The following is a 15474-nucleotide window of genomic DNA, read 5'->3' as shown; positions in this document are numbered from 1 at the left end:
TATCGGGACCTAGACAAAAACCAAAAAGGTAATCACGGTCTATATCCCGGTCATTATAAGTATAATGAAAATAACCGTGAATCATTCAAAACTCTTATGTCGTTACCGTCCTTTAAACTGATATTTATTGGGCTCCTTTACTTTTTACGATTAACTGACAGGCCGATATCGATCGAAATATGACCGAGTTTATAAAATACGAGTATACTTATTACACAGGTACCTGGGCTATGTGCGAAATTACAACTGAATAGACAACTGAAGTGTCCGTATATAAGGACTATTAGATATTTTTCGCTATCGGGATAAATTATCGTCGTTAAATTCCGATATAGAAACGCCCACAGTAGTTAATCTTATATTTTATGAGTGGGCGTGTTGTAAGCCTAATATATTATTAGTATTATTACAACTAAAAGTCATTTTATTACCGAACTATTTTCAACGAAATTGTTATGCTACAATTTCGCCTACCTATAACTTGTATAGAGAGACACTCACAATTGAATTGTATCAACTCCTACACTTACCTACTGAAATAGAAAAAGTATTTTGGCTCATGCGCAAAGAGTAATGGCATGGAATGGAATCCAGCATTTTCTCAATACTTTTATCATGTGATTTTAGAATAATCGACTTTGCTAAGATATTTCCATCAGATATACGCACATTACGAACACCCAATGTTTTTTTATTTGCACATAGTAATATATACTTACCGACGGTGTAGAAAACTTCACTACCGAAAGATAGACTCGTTTGAAGTGTTAAGTTTTACAGTAAAAAGTCAATGACGCGAACAAAGTAGTTTGTGGAAACTAGACTAGACAAAGTAGTTTAAGACAATTTATATGCGGCTGTATCATGAAACTTCCGGGTCTTCTACTATTTCGAGGCTACTGAAGTTTAGAACTAAAATTTGAAGGCGAAAGTTTATGTTGAAACGAGAACCAAAAGCTTTACTAAAGAGAGATCGGGTGCACAAGAAGTTTTAGTACTTAATGCATGACGAAAGTAGAATTTACTCGTTTCTTCAATGTAGTTGGAATTTATTTTCAAGCCAGCGCTATTAACTGAGAGCGAGGCAATTAGTTTTAAAAGTAATGGCGGTCTGTAAAATAGTAGGTCGTGAAGACATTACTTTTAATTTATTTAACGGTCATAATTAATGCTCAGTAATTATCGTAATTGATAATTATAATTAACACATCTATGTCAAATAATTTTCTTTATTTTAATCAGTTGCACCTTACATAATCTCGTCGTACTTTGTACTTATGTTATGAATATTACGTAAGCTTGCAAATGTTGTAGACGGATAGGATAGGTCATATAATCCGCCAAGTTACATTACGTTTATAACCTAACCTAACCACAAAATTAAAATTTTGAAAAAAACCCCCGACTGCGACATAGTAGACCGATTTTCATGAAACATGGCCAAGAACACTCCCGACTCAGCTTTCAGACAAAAAAAAACTAAATCTAAATCGGTTCATCCGTTCGAGAGCTGCCACGATGCCACAGACAGACACACACACAGACAGACAACAAACAGACAAACAGACAGACAGACGGAAGGACAGACAGACAGACAGACACGTCAAACTTATAACACCCCGTCGTTTTTGCGTCGGGGGTTAATAAAATGTGGACCCGATCAACAATAGAGCTTAATCAATTAGATGTGCCATTTATTTCGATACCACAAAACTTTTGAAAGCCCGCTCCATTCATCGAAACCAATAGTGAACTTCATTTAACTTTTCACAAAATGAAGGATATAAATAGTCATTGGGGTAATTTCGAAGCACAGAAATGCTCGGGTAATTTCGAAAGGGGAATCTTGATATGATGAAAATAATAGTGATTTTTATGTGAATTTCGAAATTAAGTAGGTAGACTATTTTCGAAATTACCCCAATGCACTAGAATATTTTTCCTTTAAATTTGTGCAGGTAGTTATTCAGGTTAAGTAATAAGGTCACAGGGGGTAAAATGGTACTTACTCGTAACTGCACGATGTCTCGGCTTCTTTACGTTAAATCCCACGGGATGAAATAAATATTTTACATTCCATAAGATTACATGTTTTATGACAATCAGCGCCACTCTTCCATACACCTTACCTATGAGATGAATTCCATGAATCAGAAAGTACATACTTTAATATAAACCCACTTACAAATAGTGCGAAAAGGATGACCTGACTTTATATCATTTATCACGCGACCATGCTGGCCTGCCAAAACAATGCGTGGTTGTAGATACGTTCAATGAAGGCCTCCAAGTATAGGTATTTATATCGAAATTCTTACAAGGAAAAATCTTACATGGCCTGATAGTGTCCAGTGTCGGGTGTTATATCATTAATTACAATACGTTGCGGTTTTTATTGGCATACTGAATTCAATGTATGTACAGTCAACCAATTGGAACTCTAGGCCACTCTACAACCATGTCGAAATGACAAGCAGTAAGAAATTTCTTAGGTAGGTACAATCTGATTTATAACGTCACTATGACATAGTTCTACAGTGGCCTAAGGTTCCAATTGGTTGACTGTAACTATATCACTTTCGGTTTCGCGCGTCGTCTAAATGAGCCCTTAGGATCTCGTCTCGTAAATTGTAAACTACATTTACTTACGTGCGGGAGCTACGATGCCACAGACAAACACACGTCAAACTTATAACACCCCGGTTTTTGCGTCGGGGGTTAAAATGATCTGACATCCTGAATAAAACTTTCCTAAATATTGATTAATCCGTACAGTTGGTCAGAAATGTCAAACATTTTGTTATTCCGCTATCTCACTAGCTCGGAAACACGTGTTTTGTCCTTTAATACCAGCGGGTAAAAACGCATTTTATCCTCTAGTGGGTAAAGTAATTTGACCTTGAATAAAGTCAAATTAACTGCTTTAAAATTGATAAAAGTAGGTGAATCTAGTAATAAAGATGATTTACCACCTGTGGAACTACTGGAAGTTGTGATAAATGATGTTTTTTGCGTTGTAGTTTCCTCGCCATAGTGAGGGGAAAAGTTTTGTGTTACACTCGGGTGCAAATGTATTTTACTTCTCGTGTGTTAAAAAACTCGCAAGTTCAGGATTCTATTCTCAAACCACTCGCTTCGCTCGTGGTTCAACTATAGAATTCTTCCACTTGCTCGTTTTTCAATACCACACTCGGCGTTAAAATACAACTTTGCCCCCTTGTATAACAAATAACTATTAGCGGTTACGGAATGTTATTTGATGAAACGTTATTTGATCCGCTATTTTTTATGTGGACCGTACATATATGTTTGTTTGTTTACTTATGTAAGTACTTACATTGCAGGTTAAATCTTTTAGACGTGTACTTAAACTATTCACTTCAAAGAGCTTCAACAGGCTTTATGTACCTAGACAGATTTCAAAGTATTGAATATATTATACATAGGGATTCACAATTAACCAGCAGACTGATAGAATTCACGCTGAAACTATCGAATGAACTCCACATGACCTTTTATTTTTGAAGATTCCCTAATTTATCATGACGTTACAAATATAAGGTGTTAAAAATTAGTCACGGATATTTTAAGGGACGTTAATTAACATTGATACAAGTAACTTCCACTAGAAACTAAAAAACTTTTCATATGATTTTTTTGTTTTCATTTACCGAACAAAAACAATATTGTAATTTTCATATAAAAATAATTACCATGTATATTTAACCTGACAAGACGTTTATCACTAGTTGTCATGTCAATATGGTTCAGTTAAGAGATACTAAAACCTGTTCAATGAGTTTTCATTAAGTGTTTTAACGTGGCAAATTTGTTTCCTAGTTTTCTCCAAAAAATATAACATAACCCATGATGTTTCATACATAAATATACTCCAGGAACGGAGTACTATCAGCCGTAAAAACATCCGTGACTAATTTGTTAACACCTTATATATAAAATCATTGATGATAAGAAAGTGGATGTACACGCGCATGTGACACCCCTTGAGTTGCAGGCGTCCATAGGTTACAGTAACCGCTTTCCATCAAGCGGACCGTATACCTGTTTGCCACCGACGTGGTATAAAAAAATGTAGGGTAAACTCGCCTCATTCGGTGACACGCCTAATTCGGTGATACAAGCTTTGAAGCACTATTCCTAAAGACGATTTTTGGTTGTTTCACCGAATTAGGCGTGTCACCAAATGAGGCGAGTTTACCCTACATATGCAGACTTAAAAGTCATCAATATCTCTGAACATACTGAATTTGCATGTGTATGACAAGGTAGGTATACATACAAGCAGTATTTACAACACATAGATTTATTTTATGTTTAAATACTAGTTGGCTCATGAGCTGTATAGACCTTCAAAAACGCTACGCACGCATTATGAATTGCGATCAATAAAAAGACATCCGGACATACAAAATGCAAATCGAGTAACCGTAGACTAAGTAAATGATTGCACCAGTCAATTAAATATTACTTACATCAAAGAAGCAATTTTAAATTTTCAAGTTATTTCATATCACACTCTGTACTGTATGTAGGTACCAGACCAGAAGTCACTACGGACAGGAAAAGGCGAGGAAGCATTTAAATAAATGACGAGAGACACATAAGGGCTCCGATGACGGGGAACAAACCGGGGAATAATAGCCGTAATAAATTGTAAGGAAACACAGGAACCTCGGCATAGCGTATGGCAGGGAACCGTAAAGCCCGCACCACATTCTTGACAAAACTACCTACACGAGACCATAGATTTATATATTATTATGCTAGATTGAGTTGTTAAAGTGTGTCGACATGAGAGGGTAAAGTTGGGGCTTGTGTCCCTCTCGCACTTATTGCCACTGTCAAAATCATTTGAATGACGTCATCACTGTCATTATTTGGGGATACCAGTCAATATTCAAAGTTACTACCAAATCTACTAATACCGAATTTTTTTTAATTGCGCAAATCTTTGGTTTTATGGCTTCATAATAATGACTTACCAATTCGTTACAAGGTATTAATATCCTTGCCTCGATATAATACAAAAGTAATTTAAGAAGTTTATAAACTTAGTTATCATACAGGTAAAAATACTACTACTATAGTAATCTCTTTAACACTGGTCACTGGTGGTGCGAGAGGGACACCAGCCCCAACTTTGACCCTCTCATGTGGACACACTTTTACTAGTCTAATAAGAACGTCTTTCTGCGCTGGTGATAAAGTTCAATTTAGTATGGCAAAAAAAGTGTGAGCTCAGTCCCTATTGAAAGTCCATGCACGAGGCCGATTTTGTCGGAACATTTGCCGACCGTGCCGAGAGCGTCCCTCGGCATTCCCACCTTGTGCAGTTGTTAGCCTGTTTTTCTGCACAGGGTACGTAGCCGAATGGCACAAACGCTCACAAAACGAAACGCTCGTAGATATCTGTTTCTGTCGCTCTTGCATATTGGCGCGACAGAGCTAGACTACCTTTCGCGGCGTCTCGCGTCGCATTCGGCTACGGCACCAGGCCGCGCATATGGCCGACTGACAAGAGCGCTCGGAAAGTATAAAGAAATAGTTTCGCGCAAACACCAAACTGGACGAGATCTCTTTGATATTTGACAATTTTACCGGCCCGAACGGGAGATAACACGAATATACGCGTTACAATGCGATCATAGACGCATACACACATACATATTCAGCAAGTATCATATGATTTTATCGAGAATGTGGAGCCCGCTTCAAAAAGTCATCCATGCGTTCATTATTTTTGCTGATGTGTATTGTCCATGAAACTTCCATAATATTCATTATTTTCTTACAGTGGTTCCATGGCCACAAATTACATTTTAATTACTAAGGTAATTACATTTTCACGGTTGTCTATTGTTTGCCCGACAGTCATTTAACATAATATTCATTTGCCCGAATCTAACTTGCCTGAATTTCATTTGCCCGAATGATTTGTTTACCATAAAAATCATATGACATGCTCGTTGTTTATCCGAATATTACCTTCCATAATCATACAATGCCATACTATTTGTTAGCCATATTATTAAGTGCAATAATATGGTTTCATAGAATATTCAAACGCCATAAGCAATTATTGCCATATTAATTGTTGCCCATATTATTACCTAACCTAACCTACTTTCTGATAGCAGTTTCATTTTCCAGGGGTCATAGTTCTAACCTAACCTAACCTACTTTTCCAGCAGTTTCATTCTCCAGGGGTCACAGTTCTAACCTAACCTAACCTACTTTCTGATAGCAGTTTCATTTTCCAGGGGTCGCAGTTCTAACCTAACCTAACCTACTTTTCAAGCAGTTTCCTTTTCCAGAGGTTCACAGTTCTAACCTAACCTAATCTACTTTCTGATAGCAGTTTCATTTTCCAGGGGTCACAGTTCTAACCTAACCTAACCTACTTTCTGATAGCAGTTTCATTCTCTAGTCCTTCTAGTACCTATTATAGTAGTTTTCGATTCTGCCAAAGCACATTATGGAAATTGACTTTTCTGGACGCTAATTTGTATGACAAATGATGGTATGGAATGTGGTAATTACGGATTTCGATGATTCTGACAAATGAAATTATGGAAACTGACTTTATGGGAAACAAAGTTTCTGGCACTAGATTAATATAGTAAACAATGATTATGGCATAAGTTGTTATGAGAAACAATATTATGATTGTTGAATAGGGTGGCAAATAAAATTATGGCAAATGAAATTCTGGCAAATGGGGGTATCCCCATTTTCACAACGATAACGCGTAGAAAATAATCCGTATTAACATGTCAATTCGAAATTAAATTGATATCAGAATAATTTTTGATCCATATATAAAATTATCATCGCTCACCCGCGCTAATTTCAAAATCATAATATATGCCATCAAAAATCATTCATATGCCTATATGGTCAGTGTGAGTAAAATCCACAATATCTAAATAGCAATACCGATATATGATTCAAATAATAATGTTGATACAGTTACCTACCTACATTCGAATAGCTCTGCAAGTAAGTCGCTCTACACTTTGCAGATAAGCTTTGTAATTTCATCAGCTTATCTTATTTAAGTTAAAGCAGATTTACCAAATAACGTTTACGCAAATGCCACACGTTCTTGCTATTCTAAAGGGCATGTTTTATTCAATTGGCAGCATTTCTAGGTACTTATTTAAATATTTGAATGTAATTTAAAGTTATTTCGACTCGACCTGGCGTCGGTACGTCTAAAGTGTCGACATTTCATGAATACTTGAGAATACGTGCCGGTGGTTACATTGCCATAGGTAATTAAACACAAAACTTTTCCTCTCACTGTTATGTAGGGAGGAAACTACTACGCAAAAAATGCGTTTATCACTGCTTCCAGTAGTTCCACAGGTGGTAAATCATCTTTATTACTAGATTCACCTACTTTTATCAACTTTAAAGCAGTTAATTTGACTTTATTCAAGGTCAAATTACTTTACCCACTAGTCGATAAAATGCGTTTTTACCCGCTGGTATTGAAGGACAAAACACGTGTTTCCTGAGGGGAAAATTATATTTATTAACATACTTTACACTACGAGCAGCAGCACTTCCGCGCAGAATTGCTCTGACGACGTGGCACAGGTGGATCTTCATAAATATTATGTGAATCAGGCCCCGTAGCCGAATGGCATTTCTCCGACGCCAAACGAAAGCGATACGCCGCTGGCTCTGTCGCGCCAATACGCAAGCGCGATAGAGATAGATATCTACTAGCGCTTCGTTTCGTGAGCGATTGTGCCATTCGGCTACCCACCCTGAAATTTTATAGGTACCAATATCCTTTGAAAGCGTTAACTCGTAAGGAAGACATATGGCCACCAAAAATGGTGAGACACAACGGTGTGCAGTTTATGTGATCAGGCAGGCAAATGTGGTCGCGCGACAAAACATCAGGCCGTCCCGATCGCACTATTTGTAAGTGCGATAGGGATGGTCCGATGTTTTATTGTTTATCGCGCAACCATGATTGCCTGCCAGATCAATAACACGCGTGATAAAAACTCATCAATCAAATGTTATCTTCTTTTCGCAGTAAATATTTTTGGCCGAATTTCATTTGCCAACCAACGTTTTGCAACGAAACATTAGGCGAGTTACAAATAAATATTAACATCATCCATTTGGAAAGGGTACTTTTCTTCCCTGTTAGGAGGGAGCAAGAACTATGTTGCTAGCATAATCATATATGACAGAGTCCAGTTAGCTGCGACGACGAGCGAAGCGAGGAGAAGCGTGTTAGGTTGACCGTGAGCAAACCGGAAAAAACTTTTCAATATAATAAAAACAAAATTTAAAAATATTCTTGTAAAAAAAGTGAGTAGGTAACTATTTAAAAAAAATATTTATACGTAAGTAAAAATTTCATCCCTGTCAATAAATTAAGAACTTCATAGAAGACTCAGTATTGCATATTTTTCGAAATAGGTACGCCATACAGATCGTTGGTGTTCAATAAAACATTTGGTACCTAATTACATATACAATAAACAACTAGTTGTATATTACGGCACACGGCAAGCAAAACATTCGACAACATGAAAGTTTGGTTTTTAAAAATTTAGGCCTTTTAAAGAAAAGGCCAAACATTAAGTTGGCAAATAAAAAAAAAACAATATGATAATTTGGGAAATGAACATTCGGTGGAATAAAATTCGGCGAAACGTGAGTTGGGAAGTGATATTCGGCCATACAATTTTCGGCGATAAATAAGAGAACCGCTTCAAATTATACGAATGGTCTAATTCTTTCTTTTGAATTATTTTCATGTAACTTAACTTTTTTTTAGTGAAGATTTAGGTACCTAACAAACTTATTTATATGCTGGACTTATTTATAGGGTTATTTATATTAACAAACTTGTTTATAGGGTGTTACCAAATTAGTCACGGGACGTCAATTAACATCAAAGAAAAGAGGCCTAATGATGATGATGATGACTACCAAATTAAACTAAATTAACATCAAATTTCCATATGCAAATTTCCATATGCTTTTTTATTTTTATTTCCTTAGCAAAAAAATATTTTAATTTATTTTCTAAATAACCATACCCTATAACGTAATTGCCGATAGCAAAATTGCATTTTATCCACAAGAAATCAAAGTAATTTGATAGAATTTTACCCATAAATGATGATTTTGAATCATAAATATTGAAGAAATCGATGGATTTGATTTAGTTTGATGTTTTATAGTCAGTATTTTGTTCGTGTTGGGGTGGTGAAAAATTTGGTTTTCAAACTCGGTGGCAATGTTTAACGTGCCGTACGAAGGTTAATGTGCCTTGAAACCCTCGCAAGGCTCGAGATTCCACTTTTTGAACCACTCGCTACGCTTGCGGTTCAATATTGGAATCTTCCGCTTATCAGTATCGGCACGTGCGATCAGCGAAAATCTGAACGATGAAATAATATTATTTAAATACTATCCATTTTCAATTTATTTAGTAAGGTACAGCGGGGCAAATCTAGACTAAAAGGCAATTGTAACTAATCCATTTTTAGGGTTCCGTAGTTAACTAGGAACCCTTATAGTTTCGCCATGTCTGTCTGTCCGTCCGTCCGTCCGTCCATCCGTCCGTCCGTCCGTCCGCGGATAATCTCAGTAACCGTTAGCACTAGAAAGCTGAAATTTGGTACCAATATGTACACCGTGTTTCACTTAACACTAAAAACCTGAAAACACTTTGTTCAGAATCGAGAGTAGAATCGATTGAGCTATATCTTGATGGGGGTAATATTTTTATTTAAATTAGTATTATTAGTTATTTTTTACGTGCCCATTCTATTGTACTCATAATACAACATTGTGTATATCGCATTGCTAGAGGTTGTTTACCTTTTTTCAGTATTTAGGGGTATTAATACTGGCCGGTTACTTGGGCGATTATTTTTTCCGCTACTAGTTTGACGTTGTTTGTCAGTTTAATCTTAATGTTTATCATAAGTCATAACAAATTGAACTCGTACCTAATTACAACCTTGTCATTTTGAATATTGAGTTTATTTGCTTACTGCGATTACCTGTCCAATTTGAAGTTTACTGTGACAAAGCTTTAAAGTGTTTTACAGTGACATCTTAGCTGTCTATTGGTAAACCTTATGTCGTTGCAGTAACGTACACAAATAAATGGTCTTATGGTTTATGATGGTAGTTAGCAATTATTTTATTGAGTGTAGAGCTAAAAGTCAAGTAGAGCTGTACAGAAAATTAAAAATTTAATTTAAAAAAAAGTAACGATCAGATTAAAAGATGAATACTCTAGATGAGTTTAAAAAAATAAAAATCAGTTGGGGTGTCTGAGGTTTTGAGTGATACCGGAAACACCGTGTATATCAATCACGCCAACAAAGTGCAAAAATAAAAAAATGGAAAAAAATGTTTTATTAGGGTACCCCCCCTACATGTAAAGTGGGAGCTGATTTTTTTTTTCATTGCAACCCCAACATGTGATATATTGTTAGATAGGTATTTAAAAATGAATAAGGGTTTACTAAGATCGTTTTTTGATAATATTACTATTTTCGGAAATAATCACTCCTAAAGGAAAAAAAAGTGCGGGGAGACGCACTTTTTTTTCCTCTAGGAGTGATTATCCCCTCTAACTTTTGAAACATATGTTTAAAAAATATGAAAAAAATCACAAAAGTAGAACTTTATAAAGACTTTCTAGGAAAATTGTTTTGAACTTGATAGGTTCAGTAGTTTTTGAGAAAAATACGGAAAACTACGGAACCCTACACTGAGCGTGGCCCGACACGCTCTTGGCCGGTTTTTTTTCCCACTGAACACGCTTACTATATAACTGGTAGACACTCTATTTTCTGAAAAACGAAAAAACTGAATAAGTAATGTATAAATAAAATAAAGACTCCTTAACTCAAATAATCCTTTTAATTTAAGATTAGCAGATAAGTTCATAAATGCATGTATGTTTCTTAAAAATAAACAGTTTTTTTTAATAATGCAAACATTGTAAAACATGGAAGAAATTGCCCCGCTGTACCTTACTTACCCCTATGTTTTTCATGCTTAATAAGTGAGACAGTATAAAATTAAACACTCAAAATCGTAATTGCCACGTCACGTTAACAGTGTCTAGAGAAAACTCATTTAATTATTTTATTAACAAGGTGTTTTAACATAACACATTTGTTTCCTAGTTTTCTCCAAAAAAGCATAACAAAGCCTATGTTGCATACATAAATATACTTCAGGAGCGGAGTACTATCAGCCGTTAAAATATCCATGACTTATTTGATAACACCTTACATACATTGCAAGCAAATTGAAAACAGTTTTTAATACTACTTAGGTATAATTAAGGTCCAAGTGTATCTAAATAAACAAAGCACTTGCAAATTTGACTCTTCGCATAATCCCCAAAACCTAATTCCTCGTATTTGATAATTTCTATAATCTTCATTATGGGTTGTTCGGGAAACTGGTAACATACCTACTGCTGCCTGACTGAAAGGTAATAGCTGTTAAAACACTTTGTTTGAACTCTAATCTATCCCTTCTCATCTTGGCCTACGGAGCTACAATAATTAAGTATTATAATGAGAGATCACACTTATATTGGTTCACGTGGGATAATTTCGTTGGGTAAGAGTTGTGAATTAAGGAAACTGGGCAGGGCGCAATTAACAAAACTGCTGGCAATCAGGGCAAAACTCTGGCCTCAGATTACGAATAGTTGTTGAATTGTGATGACAGGTGAATGTCGCACGTTATTTACTAGCTAATTAAGGCGCCAAACGGGTTGTGGCAGCAAGGCTACATCACCATCATCATCATCCTCCTTGCGTTATCCCAGTATTCGCCGCGGCTCATGGGAGCCTGGGGTCCGCTTTTGGCAACTAATCCCATGATTTGGCGTAGGCACTAGTTTTACGAAAGCGACTGCCATCTGACTCTGACCTTTCAACCCGATGGGTGGGTGTGGTGAAACTAGGTTTTTTTTTAATTAGTCCAATTTCCTCATGATGTTTTTGTTCACCGAAAAGCGACTGGCAATTATCAAATGACATTTCGCAGATAAGTTCCGAAAACGCATTGGTACGAGCCAGGTTCTAACCCGCGACCTGCGGATTGAAAGTCGCACGCTCCTACCGCTGGGCCACCACCGTTGCTCATGCTGGCAAGCAAGCGCAAGGCTACAACATGCTGTCGTTATAACTGCTGGGTGGCATGGTTGTCTACGAGCTGCACTTTGGAAACTACTTATCACCCTTGCAATTTGGGGACGAGTTCAAATTTTGCAAGCGTTCAACGACGGAGCATGTTTACCGCGGACGCGCAACGATTTCCCCTCGAACGGTGCTTACGAGCATACTGAAAAAAATTGTGCCATTGCCACGCTTTTAGTTCGCTATTGACTATTTTTTAACGTATTTGGATGGGTTCCATTACTCCCGCCATCAATGGAGCGGCAGCTCACATTCTCTTTGTGCTCATTGTCTTGGATTCATGTCCAACAAAATTTGCGCATGGCTCAATTTAGCGTAAGGAGTTATACTTACGTTATTTTAAGTATTTATTTTAATTTATAAAATCAAAATTTGCGCATGGCTCAATTTAGCGTAAGGTCTAACTTATCCTTATACTTACGTTATTTTAAGTATTTATTTTAATTATATTGCAAACACTAGATGGCGACACAGGTATACTGAAATCACCAAGACCAAATATTCTTTCGCTCGACATTTTTGACAGATGGCACACATGTCAAGGATACCACAAACTTTGTTTTACTGAATTTCTACAGACACATTGTACCACAAACTTTGTTTTAATTTCTCTTCAAGTCTACTGGCACTTTGTACAATCACATTCTAAGTTTCGAGGCAAAGGATAGTAATAGCCTCTACTGTAATTGTATCTGACATAGCAAGATAACGTTTTGGGTAGCGTATGCTAAATTTAAGCGTCTTCGTCGGGTACGATTGCATAATTAGTACATTTAGCCGGAACGTTAATGGATTCGTAATAACAGATATTAGCCGGTCCCCATATGCCGTACAATTACCCCCTATCAGGTTTACTTACCTATAGATACTCGTACAATCTATAGACAGCTACATAATGAAGAGTCTCTCAGCTTATCTATCAGCTCGCCGCCCTCGTCGGACGATCGGTCAGTCAGTTATTCTCAAACATTAACAGTGCCGAATAAGGGTGAAATGGAAACATATATATCATATATACATATGTCTATCTATGAGAAATCGCTAATTAATATGAACATGCGTATAAAATTTACGCATGATTTCAGCTATCCGGCGCCTACGCGTCTTCATACTAACGCACGATTTCTCATACATAATAAGCGGCTAGATACTGATAGAAGGATGCTGATACGCAATAATTTGCACATGAATTTTGCAATAAAACGTCAACTTTAATCGTCAAATTTTTGAGTTGACATCTTATTGCAAAATGCATGTGGGATGACACATTATTGCGTATTAGCATCCAGATGTGTTTTCACCATAATTAAGAGGCTACAGGAGCTAAAATGATAAAATGGAAAGGGAATTCATTTTGGGAATTTTAGTTAAATATAAGTACTAGTGTTATTAACTAGATTTATAAAAAAAAACTTGTCCCTATAGAACAACTCAGTTAAAAGATATTGCGAAAAAATCTTTAATATCGAGGTTCCGCTCTCGACTGTTTCCTCCTTCAAAACATAATCAATCGTAACGAAATTTGAAAATCTGAAATAGTTTTTTCCCCTCACTAGCTCGGAAACACGTGTTTTGTCCTTTAATACCAGCGGGTAAAAACGCACTTTATCCACTAGTGAGTAAAGTAGTTTGACCTTGAATAAAGTCAAATTAATTGCTTTAAAATTGATAAAAGTAGGTAAATCTAGTAATAAAGATGATTTACCACCTGTGGAACAACTGGAAGCAGTGATTAACGCATTATTTGCGTTGTAGTTTCCTCGCTATAGTGAGGGGAAAAGTTTTGTGTTACACTCGGGTGCAAATATATTTTACTTCTCGTGTATACAACTTTGCCCCCTTGTATAACAAATAACTATTTTGGCTAATTGTTACCAATTTCGAATACCACATCTTTTTTGCACCATAATCAATAAAGCCTTTGGAAATTCGACGACAACAACGTACAAGGCGACATCTGCGATATATCGCAGATAGCACCTTGTACGTTGGTGGGTAAGGTGCAATTTTCTGAAAAAAATAATTGCACGTTGTTGTCGTCGAATTTTTGATGGCCTCTAGCGTCATTACAAATAAGAATATCAAAAAAATCAAAACGGTCCGACACAGATAACAATTATAATAATCTGTGTTGAAAAAATCATTGCTCTATCGTCAAAAACCAGGGAGGTAATAGTCGAGAGCGTTTGTATGGGGAATGGACCCCTCCCGTATCGTCTTAAGAAGCCGATATCACACAGCAAGCTGGTGACCTGTGGGCCCGTTCATACCTACCAGCAGTTTCACACCTCAGAACCGATCTACGCATCGGTGTACCGTCGCGTAGCTACTTGAATCAGTCCCGCGAAAATGTATCAAGTACTTGAATCGAAAGTTCCTCTCATGCCGATTCGAGCAATTGAGGGAGATAAAACATTTGGGTTTTGCGTTTTTCGGTGTAAGTATTTAAGGATACACTTCTAGATTTCCACTGTGGAACTTTTCTAGACTGTCCAAAATTAAACGTCGAGTGACCGACGAGTTTGCCCTTGACTTCTATTAACACTATTTATATTAAGTGTAGGATGTAGTTCGTCTGGCAACGTGGCTAGATTAATGAAACTAATGACACTGAATTTGTAGAAGACTATTAATCGAAGGTAGGTATTTGTTTGATTCGGTAGCTGTTTATAAACTTGGATGACGTAGAAAGATACGGGGCGTAAAAAGGTAGACAAAGGTCTCGAATGGGTCAGCAAAAGAGGCACTGCTATGTCATGATGGCGAGGTAGGGGTAATAAATGTCTCTTGCCTTTTAAAACACTTTCCTGAGGCTTTTAGTTTATATGCCTACTTTATGAAGGCTTTGTAACCCCAATATTATGATAATAAAACGTTTATTACATCTAATAACAATTAATTATTACATAAAGGGAAATTTATTAAATACGCGGTACATAATAAAAAGTTATTTCTGAAAATTAAATGATATATATTAATGGTCTTTCGATTTTATTGAAATTGATAAATTTCATATTTTATTGACGTTATCATCAGTTGGAATCCGACGGCCTACCACTCAAAGGGATATAATAATACTTTTAGTAAAGAAATTAATGTTACGTTTCTCTAGAATTATTATATTTTTCCCAGCTAAAGTGAAAAGCGAATCGAACTGCAGAGCGATTACCTATATGAGATCGTTAAATATATGTCTATTCACTGGAAAACTGCCAAATAGATGTTGCCGAAATCCGATTTA

This window comes from Leguminivora glycinivorella, chromosome 7, assembly GCF_023078275.1.
Source record: "Leguminivora glycinivorella isolate SPB_JAAS2020 chromosome 7, LegGlyc_1.1, whole genome shotgun sequence".
In the NCBI taxonomy this organism is placed as follows: domain Eukaryota; kingdom Metazoa; phylum Arthropoda; class Insecta; order Lepidoptera; family Tortricidae; genus Leguminivora; species Leguminivora glycinivorella.
The sequence above is the reverse complement of the archived record's forward strand: the minus strand, read 5'-3'. Positions refer to the sequence as shown.